Raw genomic sequence first — 24,422 nt, forward strand, 5'->3', positions numbered from 1 at the left:
GCATGTGGCTGTCCAGTATTCCCAGCACCATTCACTCGAGTCTCTCCTTCCCTGTTGTACTTCGTCTCCTTTGTTGGAAACCGACTATGAGTGCGTGGGTTTCTTTCTGGGCCCTGTATGCCATTGAGCAGTGTGTTTTAGGCCAATTCCAGTATAGTTACTCCGTCAATTAGGACAGTTTTGTCATCTAGTTTTAAGTCCGGGAGCATGATGCCTCCAGCTTTGATTGTTCTGGCCGTTCCGTATCTTCTGTGCTTCCACACAAATCTTAGGATCTATTTTGTGAAAAATGTCACTGAGTTTGTAGGAGGGATTGCACTGAATCTTAGGAAGCTTAGACTGTTTGGGGTGGGGTGGACAGCATGAACGATATTTTTGCAACCCATGAGCATGTAAGAACTTTCATTTGTTACTCCAGTTTCCTCAGTCTTAAAAAATTTGGTGTAATGTGTTCCATCTCCTTGTTATATTTTTCTTAGGTATTTCCTATGCAGTTGTAAGTGGGATTAGTGGCTGATCATTTCGGTGCATAGAAATGCAGAAGGTTATTGCCATTGTATCCTGCAACTTTACTGAGTGTGCTCCTTGAACATTTTTTTTTGACCGAGTCCTAAGAATTTTCTAGATAAGACACCATGTCCTCTGTAAACAGTGAATTTTACTTCCTAATCTGGGTGCTCTTTCTTGCCTCATTGCTTGGGCTGGAACTTAAAATTCTATGTTGTCTAAAAGTAGAGCATCTTGGAGGAAAACTTTAGGGCTCTTCAGTGAGTAAGTCTACTGTATGCTTGTGCTATATGGGCTTTATTTTCCCTTTATACCGGATTTGTTCCTACAAACAGATGTTGAATTCTATAAAATGCTTCTTCTGCATCTACTGAGATAAATTTGTTACCCTTAATTTTGTTAGTGGTCTATCAAACTGACTTGTGGATGTAGAAGCCTGGTTCCTTACGTCCTTGGGATGCATCCTTGCATCCCTTTAACATGTTGGGCGTGGTCATGAATTTGAGGAGTTTGGCACCTATGATCACAGGGATAGTGAACTGCACTTACATCTATGTCTGGTTTTTGTGGTAATTCTGGCCTCCTAGAAGTGTGGAAATGCTCCCCCTCTTTTTTGGAAGCATTTAAGAAACATTAACTTTCTGAATGTTCAGGGAAATTTCACCCAAAAAGACCTTTGCTCCTGGGCATTTTTTGTTAGAAGGTTTTTGATGACTGATTTCAGTCTCCTTATTAGTAAGTGGTCTACTCCGATTCTCTCATTCAGTCTTGGAAGTGGGTAGGTTTCCAGAAATCTCCTTCTCTCCTAGAATGTCCAGTTTGTTACTATATAACTTTTCATAGTGACCTCTTATGATCCTTTGTACTTCTGTGTGTGTTGTAATTTTTCCCATTTTGAACCTTTTTTTGTTGTTTGTTGATTTTGGAGTTTAGCTAATGGTGTCAATTTTTATTTCTTTGGAAAGAATAAGTTCTTGGTCTCACTGGTATTTTCTATTCCTAGTTTTACTTCTGCTTGGATGTTTACTTTTAGATACTGGCTTCATCTTGTTCCTTGAGGTGTGAAGTTAGGTTGAGGTTTTTTTATCCTCTTCCTTGAAATAGTATTTATGGCTATGAATTTCCCTCTTGGAGCTGCTTTTGCTGTATCCCATAAGTTTTGGTATTTTTCCATTAAGGTATTTGACTCTTGATTTCTTCTTGGACTCTGGTTTAGTAGCATATTTAATCTTCACATATTTTGTGTATTTCCTAATTTTCAGATAACTGGTTTCTACTTTCAGACTTTTTGTGCTCAGAAAAGCTTGATCTCAATCTTAGGTACAGTCTTATTTTGTGGCCTATCTGTCCTGGAGAATTTTCCAGGTGCACTTAATGTACATTGTTTATATACAGAACATTCTATCCAAAAAGTCCATCTTGTTTACTTTGTCATTCAGGGCCAATGTTTCCTTGATAATTGGATGATCACTGACACATTGACACATGTAGGGTGTTAAAGTCCCCTGCTATTACTATATATGTCAATTTCTCCCTTTGCTTCAATTAATAATTGCTTTATTTAGGTTCTTCTATGTTGGGTGTATAAAAACTTAGGTTCTTGTTGTATTGACCCCTTTATTATGTCATGCCCTTCTTTGTCCTTACTATGGTCTTTGCTTTAATGTCTCTTTTCTGATATATAGTTATCCCCACATTTCTGCATGGAATCTTTTCCTACCCCATCACTTTCAGTCTCTGTTCTCTTATCGGCAGGAGTTACTTATTCTTGTGACCACAACCTTGCAAAGTAGTTGTTGGTAGATGCACTACATGGTGATCATTTAGATTGTCTAAGAAACTAATCTGCTAGGGACTGTATACATTGTAAATCAGTTCAGTATGTCTAATGCAGGCTTATTTGTAGATCTGTTTCTCTTAAGAGTTTAGCATCTCAACATCGTAGATATCAACTCAATCTAACATTTTCAAAAGACTTGTCCTAATTAAAAACAGTTCTATAACTTTTCAGTTCCTGGGCCTTGATTAGTAAGGTCTTAAAAGGACCATCAAGGGAAGTGGAGGATTTAGTGGGGGCACAAGGATATATTTTTTTGATCTGCCTGTATAAGACCTGGGCACACATGACAATTCATGCAGGTAGCTAACCCTAAGTTAAATATTATGAAGAAGAAACAGAAGATAAAATAGATAAAATTGGAGTAAAGTAATATATCGTTTTCAGAAAAACTCAATGACATTTGAGAACAATGCATGATTATAAACAAGGAATTAGAGATTTTCATTAGGGTCACTTCTAGTCTCAGGTCTGATTTATGGGAAGACCATTCAGATGGCCATCCCAAGCGCTCAGCATCTTACGAGTGCTCACTCTTCTTTACTTCCTACATTCCGGTCCTACTGGAATATCCACTGTTAGTATGTTTTGAGATTCTCCGGGGATTTACTGAAATGTTTTTCTGCCTGTAAGTTTTAATCCTGACTAGTTTCTCCCTTTTATTGAGATAAAGAATACTTTCTTTGAATGCTTAAAATTCTGTATACCATCTATTCTTCCTTATATCACTCATCTTCACTCAATTTTCCAGTTTCTTACTCAACTTGACCTCTTGTAAAGCAAAAGTTCTGAATGGGTTATATACCCACATGTTCAGAATGTAAAAGACTCAAGAAAAAAATGAAAATCCCTACCATTCATCCCTCCTAACCAAAATCTCTTCACTGGGTAAAACCGAAATTTTCAATTAACTCTTATCCTTTCACATACTACACATGCATATGTATCTTTATGTAAGATTCATAAAAATTCTTACACAAATGACCATATTCATTCTTACACTTTATAGCAAATGCTGGAAAATGTACTATATCAGTACCTAAGCTACTCTTTTGTGTGACTGCAGTGTTTTTCCTAGTCTCTTAAATAATCTGCATCACTTCCAGTATTTTTCTAGCACAATATTGCAATGAAAATCTCTCATGACTTCCCCTCTACATTTATCAAAATACACAATAAACCTACAAGACCTAATCCTAGAAGTAAAATTTCTGGGTCAAATTGTATGTGCGTTTGCTGCTAGTGTCTTTAGGAAATGTATTCAATTTGAATAAGGTGTGTTCCTGATATGTTCATGCTACTGTATTTCTTTTGAATTTAAGTCTCACAACCTATTCCTGAAGCCACACAACTTGTAGAGGCAGCCCATGATACTAGGTTATTCTGTAATTTGAGATCATGTATATATAGAGGTTTATTTTAAACATTTCTGAATTTTCTATATTCCATGGAGATCAGGATGCTCTAGCCAAGAAGCTGATTAACACCAGGCGTTATGCTAATAACTGGAATTGTCAGGCACATACCGAAGATCTGAGATTAATAGTCCTACTGATTTTCACCCATTCGCTGTTGTCATTAGAGGGAAACTTCTAATGATTTTGTCAGAGCGAGGGGTGCCTGGATGGCTCAGTGGGTTAAAGCCTCTACCTCTGGCTGAGGTCATGATCCTGGAGTCCTGGGATCAAGCCCCACATCAGGCTCTCTGCTCTGTGGGGAGCCTGCTTGTCCCTCCCCGCCACCTGCTCTGCCTACTAGTGATCTGTCAAATCTTTGGGGAAAAAAAAAAATATTTTGTCAGAGCGAGCACAAGCAGGGGGAGCACAGGCAGAAGAAACAGGTTCCCCACTGAGCATAGGAGCCTGATATGGGGCTCAATCCCAGGACTCTGGGATCAGGACCTGAACCGAAGGCAGGTGTTTAACCCACTGAGCCATGCAGGTGTCCCATGAAGGAAACGGTTATGGATACAAATCATGCCGTGTTCCCAGCTCAGGGTTCTCCATCTTACTTCAGTTTTGAATTGCCGCTCTGTACATTTTGCCCATGGTCGTCCTCAGAATTCCCTTCAGTATCCTCTTGGATTGCTCCATCTCCTTCCTGTTTTCCAGGATCCTTTTATATTTGTCACTGCCCTTTCTTTGGTGAAGCTCATCTTGTAAATTTTGGCAAAAAAGAAACCCATGGGAAGTAAGGTTTTGTTACAAAATTCATGAATAGTAGGGCCCTTATATCACTTGACTAAGAGTTTGGGGATAGAATTCTAAGAAATAACTTCTCTGTGTAATGAAATCATTTCAGTTTCCTAAATTTTAGTGTTACTGCTGGGAAATCTAAAGATGTTGTAATTCTCATTCTTTTCAGTAAGATTAGATTTTTTTTCCCTAGAAGTTTTGATCTTGGTGTTCCCAAATTTTACCAGTGATGTGTCATAGTGTGGGTGTGCATAGTCTTATCTGTTGAGTTGATGAGTGGGCCCTTCTGGCTAGGAAAGCACTCTTCATTCTGAGGCTCCCTTTTTACATGTCATTCACTTCCCTCACCCACTGAAGGTCCTGATACTCAGACTTGTAGGATTAATCCTTCAAGTTCCCTCTCTGTTCCTGCTATCTTTGCTCCTGTTCTGAAACAGTTCATCTATGCTTTAAAAAAAAAAAAAAATTTTTTTTTTTTTTTTTTGACAGTACAAGTACACGGGGGGAGAGGCAGGTTCTCCACCATGCAGAGAGTCTGACATGGGGCTCGATTCCAGGACCCTGGTATCACGACCTGAGTTGAAGCCAGATGTCCAACTGACTGAGCCACCCAGGTGTCCCTCTATGTTCATGTTTCCACTGGGGTTCCATTATAACTTAAACATTAAGTGTTGTACAAATGTCTTTGAGAAGGGCCTTGTCATCTCTGGTCCACAATTACTACTTATTACCCTAAGAACTAAAGGACATGGTATGTGAATTTTTTCCCTCCCTGTGTATGCTTATTTTTTAAGTTTAGTAGTTGCCTGACTTCTTTAAAAGCTTTCTATTTCAGCTGCTAACCTTTCCTTGGATATTGGGCCATTCATGAATGTTTGTAGATGAAAATAATGGAATCGCCTGCTATTGGAAGCTACGAGGAGATGGGATTTGTCCATTCTGCCCTTGACTATGAATCTGATGGATAAAACGTTTGGTTTTGTGAAATACACAACGTTCTACCATTACATATTCTTGGGGAGCTCAGGTTCTTAAGAGGGTTAACTAATCTTTTGGGAAGATTGGGATCTGTTCAATATTTGGTAAGCCATGCTAGGGAAAACTGGGAACCAGCCTCCAGTGAGCAAGGTGGATCTACTGTTGGCAGAACAGAACTGAATGCGTCCAGTCCTGAGACTGTCACTCTCCACAAGGAATAAACCTGCAGACTTCAGTGAATTTAAGGAAGGGCCATTAACCAGAAGCCTGGGGATGAGGAGAAGCAGTTTGCTTAGGTGGTTTTCCTTGATTCCAAGTGACCCTGACCTGCATTAAGGTTTTCCAGAGGAAGAAGACCGATAAGATGTGTGTGCCTTAGAGATACATACTCTAGGAATCAGGATTGCTGGAGGGGGGAAGGGGTAATTGGGTGATGGGCATTAAGGACACCTGGTATAACGAGGACTGGGTGCGGTATACAAATGATGAATCCCTAAATTCTCCTGAAACTAGTAATATGGTATATTAAATTGAATTTAAATAATTTAAAAAGATGGGATTTATCAAAGAACTGGCTCAGACCATTATGCAGACTGAAGAGTCCTAAGATCTACCATCAATGCAGACCCAGGAGAGCCGATGGCTTTCAGTCTAAAGGCTGGTAGGCTCAACACCCCAAAAGAGTGGCTGTTTGGGTTTGAGTCCCATTGAAGGAAAACCCCTGGCCCAGTTTGAACACAGAAGGAATTTTCTTACTTGGTGCAGGTGGGTCAGTCTTTGTTCTATTCAGGCCTTCAGGTACTTGGAGTATCACCCATACTGTGGAATGCAATCAGCACTACTGACTTTAAAGTGCTTCTTTAAAAATTCAGTTAGAAACCATAATACATGAGTTTCTGATGTAGAGTTCAGTAATTGAACAGTTGCTTATAATACCCAGTGCTCACTCCATCACATGCCCTCCTTAATGCCCATCACCCAGTTATCCCATCCTCCCACCAACCTCCCCTCCAGCAACCCTGTTTCCTGTAGTTAATGTGCCCCTTAACTATACCCCCCTTCACTATAGTTTGTCCCCCTCTGATTTATTCCCATTCTCTCCCCTTTCCCTATGATCCTATTCATTCCTTCTTACATCCCACCTATGAGTGAAACCATATAATTCTTTGACTTATTCAGCAAATACCTCCCACCCAATGTTGATTTGAGTAGGATTCCTGTGTGTGTGTGTGTGTGTGTGTGTGTGTACACAACATCTTTATCCATTCATCTGTCGATGGACATCTGGGCTCTTTCCACGGTTTGGATATTGTGGACATTGCTGCTATGAACACTGGGGTGCAGGTGTCCCTTTGGATCACTACATTTGTATCTTTGAGGTAAATACCCTAGTCGTGCAATTGCTGGGTTGTCGGGTAGCTCTATTTTTAATGTCTTGAGAAAACTCCGTACTGTTTTCTGGAGTGGCTGCACCAGCTTGCCTTCCCACCGACAGTGTAGGTGGTTTCTTCATTCATAAATGCCCTCCTACACCTAGAATTCTGTTGGGCCAAATGTTTGGGAACTCCATGGCTGGTCAAGTTCACACACAAAATTAACTTTAGAAGCCACCTTTTGACTTAGCCCTCTTCTGTCCTCAGTCCAGTGTTATAGAAACCCCTAGATTCTGAGCCTTTGAGGAATATGTATTTAAGTCCGTGTGGGGTTTTTTTGTTTGTTTTTTGGTTTATCACAGGTTTGATGGGTTCCTTGTTAGGTCTGCTGAGTTTCTGTCCATCTTCCAGACTTAATATTGATGGCTTCTGCTCTCCTGTTCCCATTTTTGTGGGTTTATATTTTTAAAATGTCTTTAGTATTGAGGATTTGTAGAGAAGATTTATAGTGCATTTCTTTCCACTGTCTTAACCCTAAAATATGCATTGAATAAGCAGCTTAATGCTCGAAGTACTGAGTATTTAAGTTATAGCGATAGCTATGCTGTGTGTGCACCATAAATGTTTCAGTAACAGAATTCTAAGTAACACACATGCATGAAATTTTAAGAATTTCATGTACATGCATGTATGGATATTAATGCATTTGCATGTAAAATGGGATAACGTTCCTTTGTTGGTAGGTATTCTTGTCATCTTTCTTGTAAGGCTGAAGGCTAAAATGCCATAAGAGAAAGTCGTTTGAATACTTATAAACTGAGGAATGTTAAACTGTATTTTTTTTTCAACTAGAACTGGAAAATTCAGGTGTACTCAAGTCCTTCAGTTCTGTGAATTTCTTCTTAAATACGTAGTTTAGTGTCTGATTTCACCTAAACAGATCTGTAAGGTAATTTGATAAATAGAACAGTGGCTATAGCCCGATGGTCACCGCAGTCTCATGCCTTCTGAAATTCGTTTTGCAGTATCAGGAGTGGTGTTGCAGTGTCCTTGGGTAAGCATTCGGGGTAATTTTCTGCAGTGTGCTGGGGCCAGCGTCCTAATATGGGGTAGTTAAGCCTCTGCAGGGAGCTGCAGGATTAGATGATTTAAAAATCCCCGTAAGCACATAAGGAGTTTCCTGCTCTTCTGGGTTATCTTAATTTGTTGGGCTGATTTCCTTTCCCAGAATCAAGCTCCATCACTTGCAGTGCACGGTCTGCATCCCCTTGTTTTTCCTGGCCGCCTTGCCGGTGTTTCTGGTGTGACTCCTTTTTTGAAATTACTTGATTAAATTACAGACGTACTCTGAATCCCTTGACTACTGTCAAAACATATTTGTGTCAAGGTTTCCATCCCTGTCATGATTTGAGGCACCTTGATTAATTCACTTTGAAGACTTTTTTATAATGAGAGCGTTTCTAGCATCTTGATCTTTCTAGATCATTTATAACAAGATGGATACATCAGAACTTTGTGTTAATGAACACACAGTTGCCGTTACTTCCCATCACCTATTTATAGTTTGAAATGTACTTTCAGTAACTTCTCTAACTAGCTTTTACTCCAATAGTAAAAGTTAAAACTAAATAGCGTTATTACGGATGCATTTACAGAATCGATTACTACGTGCTACTGCATTTATGAGAATGCACATTATAGAAGTTCTGAAACCTATAATTACAAAGAAAACAACAAAATTCTGCACCTAAAACTAATATTACACTGTGTGTTAACTGGGATCTAAAGATTTGAAGGAAGAAGAAAACCAGAAGAAACAAAAAATAAACTCAACTACTGAATGAAGATAGCAAGACCATTAAGATACCTGTGTGCTTCTTCCAAAACCCATTCTGTCCCTGTGGAGGGGAAGTCTATCCCAGATTGTCTCCTTCCTTTGTTCTCGGTTTTAACCACGCGTAAACCTCCTGTTTACTTGTACCCCTTTGAACTTATGTAAATGGCATTAGGCTATGTGTCCTCTGAATTTTATTGGCTACTGCGTGACATTTAGGATTTATCCTCCTTTCATCTATAGCTGTGCTCCATTTACTTCCAGGGCTGTCAGATACTCTGTGAACACACAGCATATTTTATCAGCTTTCTGTCAAGGGAGGTTTTCCCTGTGTCCGGTCTTGGGCCGTCCTCAGCCATGCGGCTGTGATCGTCCCCGAGCCACTGCTCTGCTCACGTAGGACTTCTCTCTAGGAGCGTTACCGGAGCATACTGTGTAGACGTTTTTGAGTTCGAATTGATTACAGGTCCTCAAGACTTTGTCCAGATTTCATTCACCAATCATTTTTAAGAACATAAATTGGCTTTCTACTATTTTTGCCAAATGAAAAGTTAAAAATGCATTTTACTGTGACTTTATTTTGAACTGGCCATTATAAGAGGTCAAACAGCCTCGTTGTTGCTCCTTCATGTGTTTCAAATGGGTATTTTGCCTTCCAATTTTGGTCTTGTTTTTCGGTACTGATCTATGTGCTGTCTTCAAGGTGGTTCAGTTTGTTTAAAAATGTGGAAATCAGGGGCGCCTGGGTGGCTCAGTGGGTTAAGCCGCTGCCTTCGGCTCAGGTCATGATCTCAGAGTCCTGGGATCAAGCCCCTCATTGGGCTCTCTGCTCTCTAGGGGAGCCTGCTTCCTCCTCTCTCTCTGCCTGCCTCTCTGCCTGCTTGTGATCTCTCTGTCAAATAAGTAAATGAAATCTTTAAAAAAAAAAAAAAAAAAAAAAGGAAATCAGTTTTGCCAGTTAGTACCTGTCTTCGTCTTTTGTTCGGGAGAATGAAGGACCTTCACAATATCAAGATGTGTTAAAATCTGAATTAGGGTTAGTACATTTTGGGGCGCTCAAATTTATTCTCCAGGGTCATGACAAAATCATTAATATGCTTATAGGGTATTTAAAACTTCCTTTAATAGGTCTTTAATTCATCTGACAGCAATTTTAGAAATGGTTTGAAGGGACACCCAATTTAATGTTTCCACGTAGACCCTCACCTATCCCAGTAGCACGACTGCTCAGCCTTCATGAATGGAGGTCCGCATCCCGGGCACACATCGAGGCCTCCTGTGGAAGTTTCATTCTTCAGTCTTTCTATGCCTACCGTTGTCCTGGTTAGTTTTGGTCTTTTCATTCTTTGAAACACTTGTATTTTCTTCTAATTCAATTATAATTAACATAGTGTCATTCAATAATTTTCTGCTCATCAAATGTATTTTCAAACCCCTTTACTGCCCCCATTTCCCACATACCTCCCCTCTGGCAACCACCAGTTCTGTGTATGAGTCTGGTCTTTTTTTGCTCTTTTTTCCCCTTAAATCCCACCAATGAGTGAAATCCTATAGTATTTGTCTTTAACTTACTTGATTTAGCAGTATTGCTTCTAGGTCCATCCATGTTGTAAATGTAAGGTGGCATTCTTTTCTCATGGCTGAGTGATATCCCATTGAATATATTTACTGCATAGAATGGATATCTTCCATGTCCATTAACTTACAGATGGACATTTGTGTTTCCATATCTTTGCTACTGTAAACATTGCAGTAAACATAAGGGTATGTATGAATTTCCAAATTGTTTACTTTTTTTTTTTTTAAAGTAAATGCCAGTACTGGAATAACTGGATCCCACAGTAACCCTAGGTTTACTTTTCAAGGAACCTCCCTATTGTTTACCACAGTAGCCTCCCCAGTCTACATTTCCACCAGAGTGCACAAGGGTTCCCCTTTCTCCATCCTTTCTAACACTTGCTGTTTCTTTTTCTAGCCATTCTGACAGCTGTAACTGATAATTCATGGTGGTTTTAATTTGCATTTCCCTGATGAGTGATACTGACATCCTTCTGTGTGTTTGGTTGTATGTCTTGCTGTGGATTAGAAATTCTCTTGCCACAGTGGGAAATGTCTTGGGCAGTGAATATTAATCCTACTTGATTTTCATGGAATTAGATTGGGTCTATATAAGAGAAAAGACTGTAAAATTATTAAATACTATCTGCCCTTTTTGTAATTAGTTTTTGGTATACAACAGTGATTCAACAACTATATACCTTAAAAATCATCACGAATTACGTGTGTTACGGCATTGCTGGCTATATTGCTTATGCTGTACTTCCCATCTCTGACTCCGTAACAGGAAGTTCATACTTAATTCCCCCTATCTCACCCGTTCTGCCACGCCCCTCCCCTTTGGCAAGCATCAGTTCTCTGTACGAATGTTTTTCTTCTTACTCTTCTAGATTGTACATAAATGAAACTATGGTCTCTGCGCTTAGCATGGTAACCTCTGGGTTCATCATTTGGGTATAAATAACAAGATCTCCTTAAAGCTGAGTCGTGCTGCTTGTAAACATCATCAGTCCCTGGGCACTTGGGCTGCTTCTGCATCCTGGCTATTTTAAATAATGCTGCTATAAACCTACAGGTGCACATGTTTTATTGAACTAGTCCGTTTCCTTCGTGTGAACAGTGGTGGGATAACTGAATCACATGGTAATCTGTCTTTGGAAGAACCTCCCTGCTGGCTTTCACGGAGGCTGCAGCACTTCTCATTCCCACCAACAACGCACGGGGCTCCTTTGTCTCCTAAGTCTCTAACACTCGTCATGGTCGTCTTGATACTACACATTCTCCCATTATGAGGCGGGATTCCTTATGGTTTTGATTTGTAGTTCCCTGATGACGAGTGACGTCGAGCATCCTTTCACGTGTCGACCATCTCTATCTTTGGAAAAGTGTCTATTCAGGTTCTCTGCCAATTTTTTAATTGGGTTGTATTTCGTGTTAGCTGAATTCTTTGTGTGCTATGGATACTAGTCCCTCATCCGATCTGTCATTTGCAAGTATCTTCTCACATTGAGTAGGGCATCCTATGAATTGTTTTCCTTCACTGTGCAAAACGTTTTTAGATTGTTGTAGTCCCGTTAGATTTTTTTTTTTTTTTGCTCCTTTCCCTTGCCTGAGGCAACATATCCAGAAAAACATTGCTAAGGCCAATGTCCAAGAGATCACTGCTTATGTTTTCTGTTTGTAGGTCTTCAGTCCATTTTTTGTTGATTTGTGTGTGTGGTGTAAGAACGTGGTCCAGCTTCCTCCACATGTAGCTGTTGTCCCCACACAGTGAGAAAACTGTTTCCCCATTGTATACCTTCACCTCTTGCGTCATAGGCTAATTGACCATGAAAGTATATTTCTGGGCTCCCTTCTGTCACGTTTCTCTGTTTTTGTGCCACTTCCTTACTGTTCTTACTATAGCTTTGTAGCGTGGTTTAAAATCTGGGATTAATACCTCCAGTATTTCTCAAGATGGGTCTGCCTTGGAAGGGCCTTCTATGGTTCCACAGAAACTTTAGGATTCTTCGACTTCTGTGAAAACCACGGTGGGTGTTTTGATAGGGATGGCACTGAATCTGTAGACTGCTCGGGGAGGCAGAACACTTAGCGATATTCTTCAACCTTTCACCACCTTGGTTACATTGATTCCCAGGTAGATTTTTGGTGCAGTTGTAAATAGAATTGTTTCATCTTCTCAGTGTACAAAAACACGTCAGATTGCTGGTGCTGATACCCCTGAAACAATTTACTGGTTCTGACTTTGGGGTCTTTAAATTGTTATGTACATACTGTTTTTCCTTCTGCAAATATTTTTTTTTTGGTCTGACTGCTACAGCTGGGACTTCAGCACAACGTTGAATAAAATGGGACTGTGGACGTCATTGCTGTCTCCGAATAAGAGGTTTGTTGTCCCGTTGAGTAGGATAATTATTTGTTAAATGTGGACTTTACTGTTTCTTCTGAAACTCAGTGGGCTATCTCATGAATTAGCGTTGAATTTGGTCACTTTCTGCATCTCTTGAGATAGGGTTTTTTGTGCTTCTGTAATTCGAGTATAGTTAACGGACAGTGTTTGGTCTCAAGTGTGCAGTAGAGTCAAGCAGCAGTTCTGTGTACTGCTCAGTGCCCATCATGGTGTCCTCTTAATCCCTTTCGTGAATTTCCCCCTCCCATGCCCCTCTGATAATTATCAGTTTTTATGGTTGAGTCCTTTATTTTAAATCTTACGTGAGTGAAATCACGGTATTTGTCTTTCTATAACTTATTTAGCATTATGCCCTCTAGAATCCTCTCCGTTGGGAAGAGCAAGATTTCACGCATTTATGCTAAGGAAGATTGCTTTGTACATGTACATCTTTATCCATCTGCTCATGGACAGTTGAGCTGCTTCTGTATCTCGGCTACTGTAAATAATGCTGTAATAAGCATGGGCGTGCATATACCTTTGAACTAGTGGTTTCATATTCTTTAGGTAAATACCCAGTATTGAAATTACTAGATCGTAAGGCAGTTGTTTTCTAATTCTGTGAGGACCCTCCATGAGGCTGCACCAGCTTGCATTCCCACCAACAGTGCATAAGTGTTCCCCTTTCTCTGTATCCTGGCCAACCCTTAATTCTTGTGTTGATTTTACCCATTCTGACGGGTGTGAGGTGACAGCTCATTGTGGTTCTGATCTGCATTTCCCTGACGACGAGTGGAGCTGAGCATGTTTTCATGTGTGGCTGGCTGTCTTTGGAGGAATGTTTGTTCATGTGTTTGGACCATTTTTTTTTTAAATTGGGTTATTTGTGGGGTCTTCTGGTGTTGGTTTATAGAAATTGTTCCTCAGTTTAGGATGTTAACCCTTCACCAGATAAGTCATTTGCAAATATCATCCCCTGTTTAGCGATGTTTAGTTTTGTTTCCTTTGTGCATAAGTTTTTTGTTTTGATGTAGTCCAACTAGTTTTTTTGGCTTTTATTTCCCTTAGGCATATCTAGAAAAATGTTCCTATGGCCGATGTCAGGAATCCCTGCCTATGCTCTCTTCTGAGATATTTCTGGTTCTAGGTCTCACATTTAGGTCTTTAATCCATTTTGAGCTCTTGTATGTGTGTGGTGTAGGAAAGTGGTCCAGTTCCATTTTGCATGTGGCTATCGGTTTTCCTACCACCATTTGCTGAAAATACTTTTTCCCATGGCGAATTCTTGCCACCTTTGCTGAAGATTAATTGGCCAGATATATGCAGATTTGTTTCTGGGCTCTCTGTTCTGTTCCCTTGACCTGTGTCTCTTTGTGCCAGTGCCGTGCTGTCCGGTTTACTACAGGTTAGCGTAGTGTGTCTCGAAATCTGGAATTCTTGCTTCTCAGGGTTGATTGGCCATTTAGGGTCTTCTGTGGTTCCATACAAGTTCCGGTATTTTCTGGAAACTGTTGTGCTACTTTGACAGACACTGAAGCGAATCTGTGGATTGCTTTGGGTCATACAGACCCCTCGACAGTGCCCTTCCATTATATGAGCATAGACTATCTTTACATTTACATACATTACATAATTTACATTTACATACATGACATTGTTATTTGGGTCTTTCATCAGTGTTATATACTCTTCAGGGTACAGGTTTTTCCATCTCTTTGGTTAGATTTATTCCTAGGAATTTTTGGTGCAAATACAAGCGGTGATGTTTAATTTCTGCAATTTCATTGTGTACAGAAATGCTATCCATTCTTGGGAATTTGCATCCTAGGATTTTACGGAACGTGTTTGTGCTGGTCGTTCTTTGGTTGAATCTGTAGCATTTTCCATGTACCCTGTCACCTGCAAATAGTGAAGTTTTTACCAATATGAATGCCTCTAATTTTTGTTTGATTGCTGTGCCTAGGTCTTGAGTTACTATATGGAGTAAGTGTTGAGAATGGATCCTGACCTTAGGGGGAAGGCTGTTTTTCAGCAGGGAGGATAAAGCTAGCTGTGGGTTTTTCACATGATGCTTTATTATGTTGAAGTAGATTCCTTCTAATACCATCTTTAAAATTTTTTTTTATCATGAATGGATGTTGAATTTAGTCAAATGCTTTTCCTGAATCTATTGATAGGATTTTTATCCTTCATTTTGATGTGGTTTTTGGTGTTGATTTGTGACTACTGAACCACTCTCGTATCCTGAGAATTAAATCCCACTTGCTTGTGGGAAATGATCTTTTTCATCTCTTATTGGAGGCATTGTGCTAATATTGTGGACTTTTGGACATACATCAGTGATACGGTCCTGTAGCATTGTGTGTTTTGTACCTTTGGGTTTCGGTATCAGGGTAATGCTGGCCTAAGAATATATCTGGAAACTTTCCTTCCTCTTAGTTTTTGGAATGTTTGGAGAATAGGTATTAACTCTTTAAAAGCTAAAATTCATTTGTGGATCCATCTGGTCCTGTACTTCTATTTTCTGGTAGCTTTTTGATGACTGATTCAATTTCATTATTTGTAATTTTTCTGCTCAGACTTTCTCTTTCTTCCCAGCTCAGTTTTGGAACTTATGTTTCTAGGAATTCATCTATTCTAGGTTTTCAGCTGTGTTAACTTACGATGTTTCATGGAATTCCCTTTATATCCTCTTTCTGTGGTGTCAGTTCTCATTTCCGATTCTGTTTGGTCCTTTCTCTTGAGTCTGATTAAGGGCTTATCAGTTTTTATTTTTTCAACTGATCGGTTCTTGGTTTTGTCAATTTTAATATTCCTAGTCTCTACATTTATTTCTGCTCTGATCTTTCGGTCATACCTGGGGCTCTGAATTTTTTCCTAGTTGCTTTAGTCACAGCATTAGATTGTTTTCGTGAGGTGGGACTATATTCCTATACTCTCCCCCCTTAAAATTGCTGTCCTTGTGTCCCCGAGATTTGGGGACATTGTTTTCACTTCCATTTGTCTCCCTGTGTTTGATCTGTTTTGCTTCATCAACACGTTATTTGTTGAGAATCCTGTTTTGTCTCCATGTTTTCCCAGTTTTTTTTTTTGTTGTTGATTTATTTCCAGTGTCTTATAGTTGTGGTTGGAAAAGATGCATGGTATGATTTCAGTCTTAAATTTGAGGCCTGTTTTATGACCTCCTATGTAACCTATTCTGGAGAATGTTCTGTGTGGACTTACAGAATGTGGATTATATATTTGGATGGAATATTTCTTTTTTAAAGATTTTATTTATTTGACAGATCACAAGTAGGCAGAGAGAGGAAGAGAAGTAGGCTTCCCACTGAGCAGGGAGCCCGATGCGGGGCTCCATCCCAGGACCCTGAGATCATAACCTGAGCCGAAGGCAGAGGCTTTAACCCACTGAGCCACCCAGGCGCCCTTGGATGGAATATTCTGTATGTGTCTGTCATGTCCATCTGGTCCAATGTGTCCTTCGAAGACACTATTTCCTTACTGATTTGTCTGGATGATCTGTCCACTGGTATGAGTGCAGTCACGGCCCCTACTACGGCGCTACCATCCGTTGGTCTCTTGGTATTTACTTGCACGTCTAGATGCTCCAGTGTCGAGTGGGTATCTACCGTGGCCCTGTCCTCTTGCTGGATTGTTCTTTTTCACGTTACAAATTGCCCTTTATCTACTTTGGTTTTTGTTTTAAAGTCTGTTTTGCTTCAAGAGTATTGCTGCCCCAGCTTATTTTTCTCAGTGCCACAGGCATGGAAAACATTTTCTGTCCCTTCACCTGGAGGACGAGTCCTCGGGTCTGAGGCGAGTCTTCCAGACGGCCACTTGTTTCCCTCCAGGGCACCAGGGTCCCGTTCAGAGCGTGTCAGTCCTTTCTGCCTGAAGTAATCGCGGTGGGCGCTGCTGCTTCTTTAAGAAATGTTTCCTGGCTGTTGTAGTTGCTTCTCCTGCTCGCCGTGATTCACGGGTCCACCGTTTTGTTGGGCTTTGTCTATCGCATATCACAGGTTTTTGGGTCCTGGATATCACGAGGTTCGCAGAGAATATCTGAAGTAAATAGCAGTTCGTGTTGATTTGATGTTAAGTTCAAATACGTTGAAAAAGTTCTTCCCCTTTTGCCCTTTTACTCTTAACATTTTATTATGTTTCTTTTCGTTCACATTTTTCTTATGCTGCATTATGGCCATTTCTCTTCCAATTAATGAAATCCTTTACACTTTCCCCCTTACTCCCAACTGTCTCAGAAGAGGCTACATTATGTATTTCAGTCTGTCCTTTTAATACGAATTCTAGCATAGTGAACACGCAGTATTGAGTTGTGCGATACAGTGACTCCACACTTCTGCACCTTACTCAACCCTGTTTATGCGGAGTGTCCTCTTGAAGCCGTCACTGTGTCACTCACACCCCACCCACCTCCCTAGAGCAGTGAGGATGAGTCTGTTCTCTGCAGGGAAGTCTGTTGGATAGTGTTGTCGTTGTTAAATTCCACATAGGAAATTATCTGGTATCTGTCTCTTTGACTTCAGTTAACCCTGTAGGTCATTCCATGTTGCAAGTGGCAAGATTTCATTCTGTTTACGATGGAGTATTCTACTGTATGTGTACATATCTTTATCCCTGTATCTATGGACTCTAGTGTTGCTTCCATAATTTAGTTATTGTAAAAAATGCTTCAGTAAACCTAGGGGAGCGTAGATCTTTTCAAATTAGCGTGTTCGTATTCTTTGGGTAAACACCCAGTAGCGGAATTCCTGGATCATATGGTAATTCAATTTTTAATTTTGAAACACCTCCGTACTGTCTTCCACAGTGGCTGCACCATTTTCCTTCCCACTAAGGTGCACTGGGACTCACTTTTCTCCACGTCTTTGCCAATAGTTGTTTCTTGAGTTGACTTTAGCCATTCCAGCAGATGTGAGGTGATCTCTCATTGTGGTTTGGATCTGCATTTCCCTGGTTAGTGATGTTCAGCATGATTTCCTCTGTCGTTGGTATATGTAGATCTTTGGAGAAATGTCTGTTCAGGTCTTCTGCCTAATTCTCATTGGATTATTGGGGGAGGTAGTTGTTGTTGGCTTCCCTGGATATACAAAAGGTTGTAATTCTTTATGTAAGTCTCGATAGTTTATTTTTGCTTTTGTTTCCCTTCCCTCAGGAGACCTATTTAGGAAGAAGTTGCTACAGCCAATGTCAAGCAAGTTAAATGCCTGTGTTCTAGGATTTTTATGGTTTTTAGTCTCACATTTAGATCTTTAATACATTTTGAAAATTTTTTTTGTATCTGCTATAAGAATGTGATTGGTTTCTGGGGTGTGTGTCAGGTGGGGGTTATGGTTTATGGTTTTGTTTTGCTTGCAGCTGTCCCGTTTTCCCAACACAATTTGAGCGGTCTTTGCCCCATTGTATATTCTTTACTGCTTTGTCCAAGATTAATTGACTTTATAGAATGTGGGCTTGCTTCTGTGTTCTCTGTTCTCCTGCATTATCTTTCTGTGCCAGTGCCACTCCGTGTTTCGATTCCTGCTTTGTGTATATCTTGAAATCTGGGATTAGGATAACCTCCCATTTTGTTCTTTATCAAGTCTGTTTCGGCTGTTGGAGGTCATTTGTGGCTCCATACAGATGTTAGGACTTTCGGTTCTACTTATTTGAAAAGTACCATCAGTATTTTGACAGGAACTGCACTAAATCCATAGACTGCTTTGGGCAGTATAGCCATCTTAACCACATTGGTTTGCCCAATCCTTGAGTATGGAATATCTTTCCATTTATTTCTGTGGACTTTAATTTTTTCAGTGTTTTATGGATTGCAGAGTACAGGTTTTTACCTCCTTGGTTAAGTGTGTTTCTTGGTATTTTATTTTTGGTGCAACTCTCAATGGGATTGTTTTCTTAATTCTACATTATTAGCATATAGAAGGGCAATGCATTTCTGTATACTAATTTTTTTTTTTTAAGATTTTTTTTTGTCAGCACAAGTGGAGGGAGCAGCAGGCAGAGGAAAAAGCAAGCTCCTGCTGAGCAAGGCACTCGATGTGGGACTCGATTCCAGGACCTGGGGAATCATGATCTGAGATGAAGGCAGACATGTAACTGAGCCACCCAGGTGTCCCTGTATATTGACTTTTTTTTTTTCTTTTTGTATCCAGTGACCTTGCAGAGTTCATTTACTGATTGATGGTAGAGTCTTAGGTTCTAGGTTTCTCTCTGTATGTATCCTGTTATCTGCAGGTAGTGGAAGTTGCAATTCTTGCCAGTTTGAATGTCTTTTGTTTCTTTTCTCATTTTTGTGACTAAAATGGCCACTACTGTGTTGAACAGAAGTGGTAAGAGTGGATATTCTTGTCTCGTACTTGATCTTAGTAGAAAACTGTTTTCCCCACGGAGGATGACCTTAGCTGTGGGTTTTTCGTAGATGGCCTTGGTTATGTTGAGGTGTGTGCCCCCTAAATCCACGTTGTTTAGGGTTTCTAACATGAGTAGATGTCATACCATCAGATGTTTTCTCTGCACGTCCTGAAGTGTTTACCCTCACTCTTACTGGAGTGACGTACCACACTGATTATTTTGTGAATATTGAAACACTCGCATCACTGGAATAAATCCCATGGATCATGGTATAGGATTATTCTTTAATGTCTTGTTGAATTTGGTTTGCTAGTACTTCCAGAGATTGGCCTATAGCTTGCTTTTTTTTTTTTTTGTTTTGTTTTGTTTTGTTAGTGCTGTCCTTATTTGGTTCTGGTATCAGAGTAACACCGGCCTTGAATTTGGAAGCTTTCCTTATATATATTTATTTTAATATGTTATATATGAAATTATATATTAATAATATAAAATATATGTAATTATATATAATGAAGTCCTATATATGAAATATATATAATACATATTAAAATACATTTATTTCCTTATATATCTTTCCTTATATATTCATATACACACACAGACACACAACATATATATAGGAATAGTTTAGGAATAGGTATTAACTCAAGTGTTCAGTAGAATTCACCTGTGAAGCCTTCTGTTTCTGGACTTGTATTTGAGAATTTTTTGATTACTGGTCCAACTTCACTGCTGGTAATCAGCCTGTGCAAATTTTCTCTTGGTTCAGTTTTGAGAGGTTGTTTCTTGTCATTTATCCCTTCCAGGTTCTCCAATTTGTTGGTGTATAAACTTTAATAATCTTTATTTTTGTGGTGTCTGTTGTTAGTCCTCATTTTCATTGCTGATTGAGTCCTTTTTTTTGTTCTGTGTTTTTATTTTGTGTTTGACTCTGGCTTAAGACATACCATTTTGTTCTCTTGAAGAACCAGGTCCTGGTTTTGTTTTATTCCTTCTTGTTTATATTTATTTTACTCTAATCATTTCCTTTACTGGTTTTTAGTTTCTTGTCTGGCTCCATTAAATGTAACATTAGGTTGTTTAAGATCTTTCTTGTGGTAAGCCTGAATTGCTATAAACTTTGCTCTTAAAGCCACTTTGCTGCATCCCAAAGATATTTTGGATCATTGTTTCACTTGTTTCAGTGTATTTTTAGATTCCCTCTTATGCTGAAACTCCGTGTATGTGTGTTCTTTCCAGATACTTTCTCGTAGCTGGTTTTGTTTCATAGTGTTGTGGCTGGAGAAGATACATGCATGGTATGACTTCAATCTTCTTGAACTTGTAGGGACTTGTTTTGTGGCCTAATATGGGACGTTACAGAGAATGTTCCATGTGTCCTTGAGATGAATGTGTATTCTGTTATAAGATGGAAGGTACTGAATATGTTAAGTCCCTCTGGTCCAATGTGTTATGAAAAGCTACTGTTACCTTGTTGACTTTGGATGACCTGTCCACTGATGGAAGTGGAGTGTTAAAATCCCCTATTTTATTACTGATGTCATCTTATGTTATTAGCTGCTTCCATGGTGAGTGCATAAACATTTAGATTTGTTACATCTCGCTCAAATGTTCCCTTTATGATCAAGTAGTCTTCGTGGTTAGTCTTTGTTTTAAAGTCTATTTTGTCAGAGCACCTGGTGGCTCAGTCAGCTGAGAGTCCGACTCTGGATTTCGGCTCAGGTCATGATCTCTGGGTCATGAGATTGGGCTTCTGTGGTCAGCAGGGGAGTCTGAGATCCTCTCTCCCCCTCTCCTGCCCCTCCCCCCTAATATTTAATGTCTATTTTGTCCAATACAAGTATTGCTATCCTGGCTTTCTTTTCACTTTCATTTGCATGATAAATGTTTTTCCCTTTCACTTCCCGTCTGCATGTGCTCATAGATCTGAAATGAGTCTCATTGGCAGCGTATAGATGAGTCCTGCTTCCTTTCCTGTTCAGCCACTCCAGGTCTGTCAATTGCAACATTTAGTCCATTTACATTCAAAGTAATTGACAGGTAAGTATTGCCATTTTGTTACTTGTTTTATGATTTGTGTAGTTCTTCTGTTACTTTTATTTTCATGGCTGTTGGCTTTAGTGATATTTTTGGATTGCTTTATTGTATGTTACTGGTTTTTTTTAATCATTTTTTGAATTTATTTTCAACATAACAGTATTCATTGTTTTTGTACCACACCCAGTGCTCCATGCAGTCCGTGCCCTCTCTAATACCCACCACCTGGTTCCCCCAACCTCCCATCCCCCCACCTCTTCAAACCTTTCAGATTGTTTTTCAGAGTCCATAGTCTCTCATTGTTCACTTCCCCTTCCAGTTTCCCCCAACTCCCTGCTCCTAACTCCCCATGTCCTCCATGCTATTTGTTATGTTCCACAAATAAGTGAAACCATATGATAATGGACTCTCTGCTTGACTTACTTCACTCAGCATAATCTCTTCCAGTCCCGTCCATGTTGCTACAAAAGTTGGGGATTCATCCTTTCTGATGGAGGCATCGTACTCCATAGTGTTACTGGTTTTTGACTTTTGGTGACCATTAGGTTTGTATATAACTTCTGTGTATAGCCTTCTATATTTAGTAGATGTTCACTTAAGTTTGAACCCATTCAGAAAGTACTTCTCAACCACGTTTCAGGCATATGGTGTCCTACTTTATATCTTACTTTGTAAATCTTTTGGTTCATTTTTAGATAGACTTGATTTTGCTGTTTTTGTTCTTCCTACTTTCCTTCTACAGTCTTTTCCACTCAGATTACACTTTAGCATTTCATGTAGGACTAGTTGCTAATCCTGAACACTAATTTTGAGACACTGGTTTCCTGTACCTCCCGTTGTAGTGTGTGTGTTGCCGAAGCGAGCCCTCTCTCTCCCCGTTGCAGTGTGTGTGCCGAAGCGAGCCCTCTCTCTCCCCGTTGCAGTGTGTGCGCTGCCGAAGCGAGCCCTCTCTCTCCGTTGCAATGTGTGCTGCCGAAGCGAGCGAGCTCTCCCCGTTGCAGTGTCTGCCGCCGAAGCGAGCCCTCTCTCTCCCCGTTGTAAATCCCTCCTGCACACAGGACTCTTGGCTGCATGTTTTTTCTTTCAATTCTTTGAATATATCATGCCACTCCCTTTGGGTCTGCAAAATTTCTGCTGAAAAATCCCCTGACAGCCTTGCAGGATTTCCCTTGTATGTAACTGTTTTTGAAAGCTTCTCTCAGCACTTGTTGCTGTTTTAATGTGTCTCGGTGTGGACATCCTTGGGTTGATTTGTTGCCATCTCTGTGCCTCCTGCGTCTGGATTTGTTCCCTTGATTGGGGAGGTTCTCAGCTATTTCTTCAAATAGCCCCCTTTACTCCGTTGTGATCCTGGGCTCCCTATAACATGAATGTTACTAGGCTTGGTGGTGGTCTTGCTGAGTTCTTTATTTTCATTTTCCCTCTCCTGTGAAGTGGGACTGCTTTTCATTACTGTTCTTCAGGTTGCTGATCTGTTAGGCTTCTTCTTTTTTCCTCTGGTGTATTCTCTTTTTCTTTTTTTAAAAATGTTGGCTTTTGTTTTATTTAATGGTAGCTAAAATCATGCTTTTTTTGCATTTATTTTTTTGTGTTACATTAGTCACTATATGTCATTAGATTTTTATGCAGTATTTCAAGATTCTTTATGTACAACACCCAGTGCTGCATGCGGTACATGACCACCTCAAAACCCATCACCGGCCTCACCCATCCTCCCCCTAACCCCATACTCTGTTTCTTGGAGTCCACAGTCTGGTGTATTCTAAATTTTAGTTATCAAGTTCTTCTCCGGTTCTTTATTGCTGGTGTGTGTGTGTGTGTGTGTGTGTGTGTGTGTGTATGTATGTATGTATGTGTTTGAGGTCCTTAAGTCTAGTGGGTATCTTTATAGCTTTTACTTTAAATTCTTCATTAGGCATATTATCTACATACCATTAAGCTATCTTACTAGCTTGTGTTTTCTCTGGGGACGTATTTCTGTCTGCTTATTTTGTGTAACTGTATGTTTCTATGTGTTGGGAAAGTCAGCTGTGTCTCCTGTTTTTGAAGGTAGTGACACTAGGAAGATGAGGGCCTGTAGTGCCCTGAAGTCCCAGTGCCCCCTGTTCACCGGAACCTTGCACTTCGAGTATGTCTGTTATGTGTCTAGTATGTGTCCTACTGTTCTGGCTGAGCTGCCTTTTCCTCGAGTCTAGTTATCTGCTGTCTTTGCCTGTTATGGTCAGGGTTTGGTCCTTGTGGTATTGGTGGCAAGTCATGGGATAACGTGGCTTGAGCTGAGTCAGGCTAGCTATTTGCTGGAGCTGCAGCCTCACTGAACTGCAGGCTGCTTTGCTTTTGTTGTCCCTTAAGAGGCTTTTGTTGATTGGTGGGTCCTGCAGCAGACCCGATGTCTGTCCTCGCCCACTGCTGGGGTGTAGGATTGGTGTGTGTGTGTGTTATCTTCCATCTGCCATTGGGGGCAGGGGTCCCTTTGGTGCGGTGCTACCTCTGTTGGGGCTGCCAACACCCTGCCATGCTTATGGTGCTTCCTTTGGACTGCTGTCAAGGATATTTTAGAGGGGACCAGTCTGCAGGAGAGCATGTTGGGTGGGGCACATGGTACCAGCAGGTTTTGGGCTGGTCTGTGGTGGTGGGTGGTTGGTATGTGGGAGGAACTGTAGCTGTCCTGAAAAGAGCCAGGTATGTGTTGGAGGGGAGGTGTCTGAGGAAGAGTGCAAGGGGTGTTGTGTTAACAACAGCAGATGGAGTGTCCATGCTACACTGGTTACTGCAGGTGTCCCGGGATCTAGGCTGAGGGTGGGAAATGTCACCCACCTGCTTTTTTGTTCCGGTAGAAGTCTCCCAAACGTTCCTGCTGCTCTAGCACATGCTCTGAGATTCGTTAAACAAAAACTTTGCATAAATCCTAGGGGCTCTTCGAATGGCAATTTTTGTGCTGTATCTCAGTGGGACTGTTTGTTGTTCTGCGTGTAAGGGTAAGGGTAGGGACTCCTTTTGCTGTCACACCTCCAGCTCTCCTATTGCCAAGCCCACTGATTTTTAAACTTCCATGTGTTTAGTTTCACTAACCGTAAAAACTCCCGAAGTTAGAACCTTCTGGTTTCAAAGCCAAGCATTACAGGGATTCATATTCCCAGTGTAGGTCTCATTCCTGGTATGGAGTCTGCTATTCTCCCCTCCCTGACTGCAGAGTCTCTCCCACCTGCAGATGGTCTGGTAGATCCCTTTGACTCTCAACCGTTGTCCCATCTTCTTGAACATGGACTCTTTTCTACATTGAGATGAAGAGGATCTCTTCTGCTAGTCTTCAGGTCATTTGCAGGGTTATGTATGCTGATGTGGGTGCTAT

Source organism: Enhydra lutris, unplaced genomic scaffold (genome assembly GCF_002288905.1).
Source record: "Enhydra lutris kenyoni isolate GAN:26980312 unplaced genomic scaffold, ASM228890v2 scaffoldscaffold61, whole genome shotgun sequence".
Lineage (NCBI taxonomy): Eukaryota > Metazoa > Chordata > Mammalia > Carnivora > Mustelidae > Enhydra > Enhydra lutris.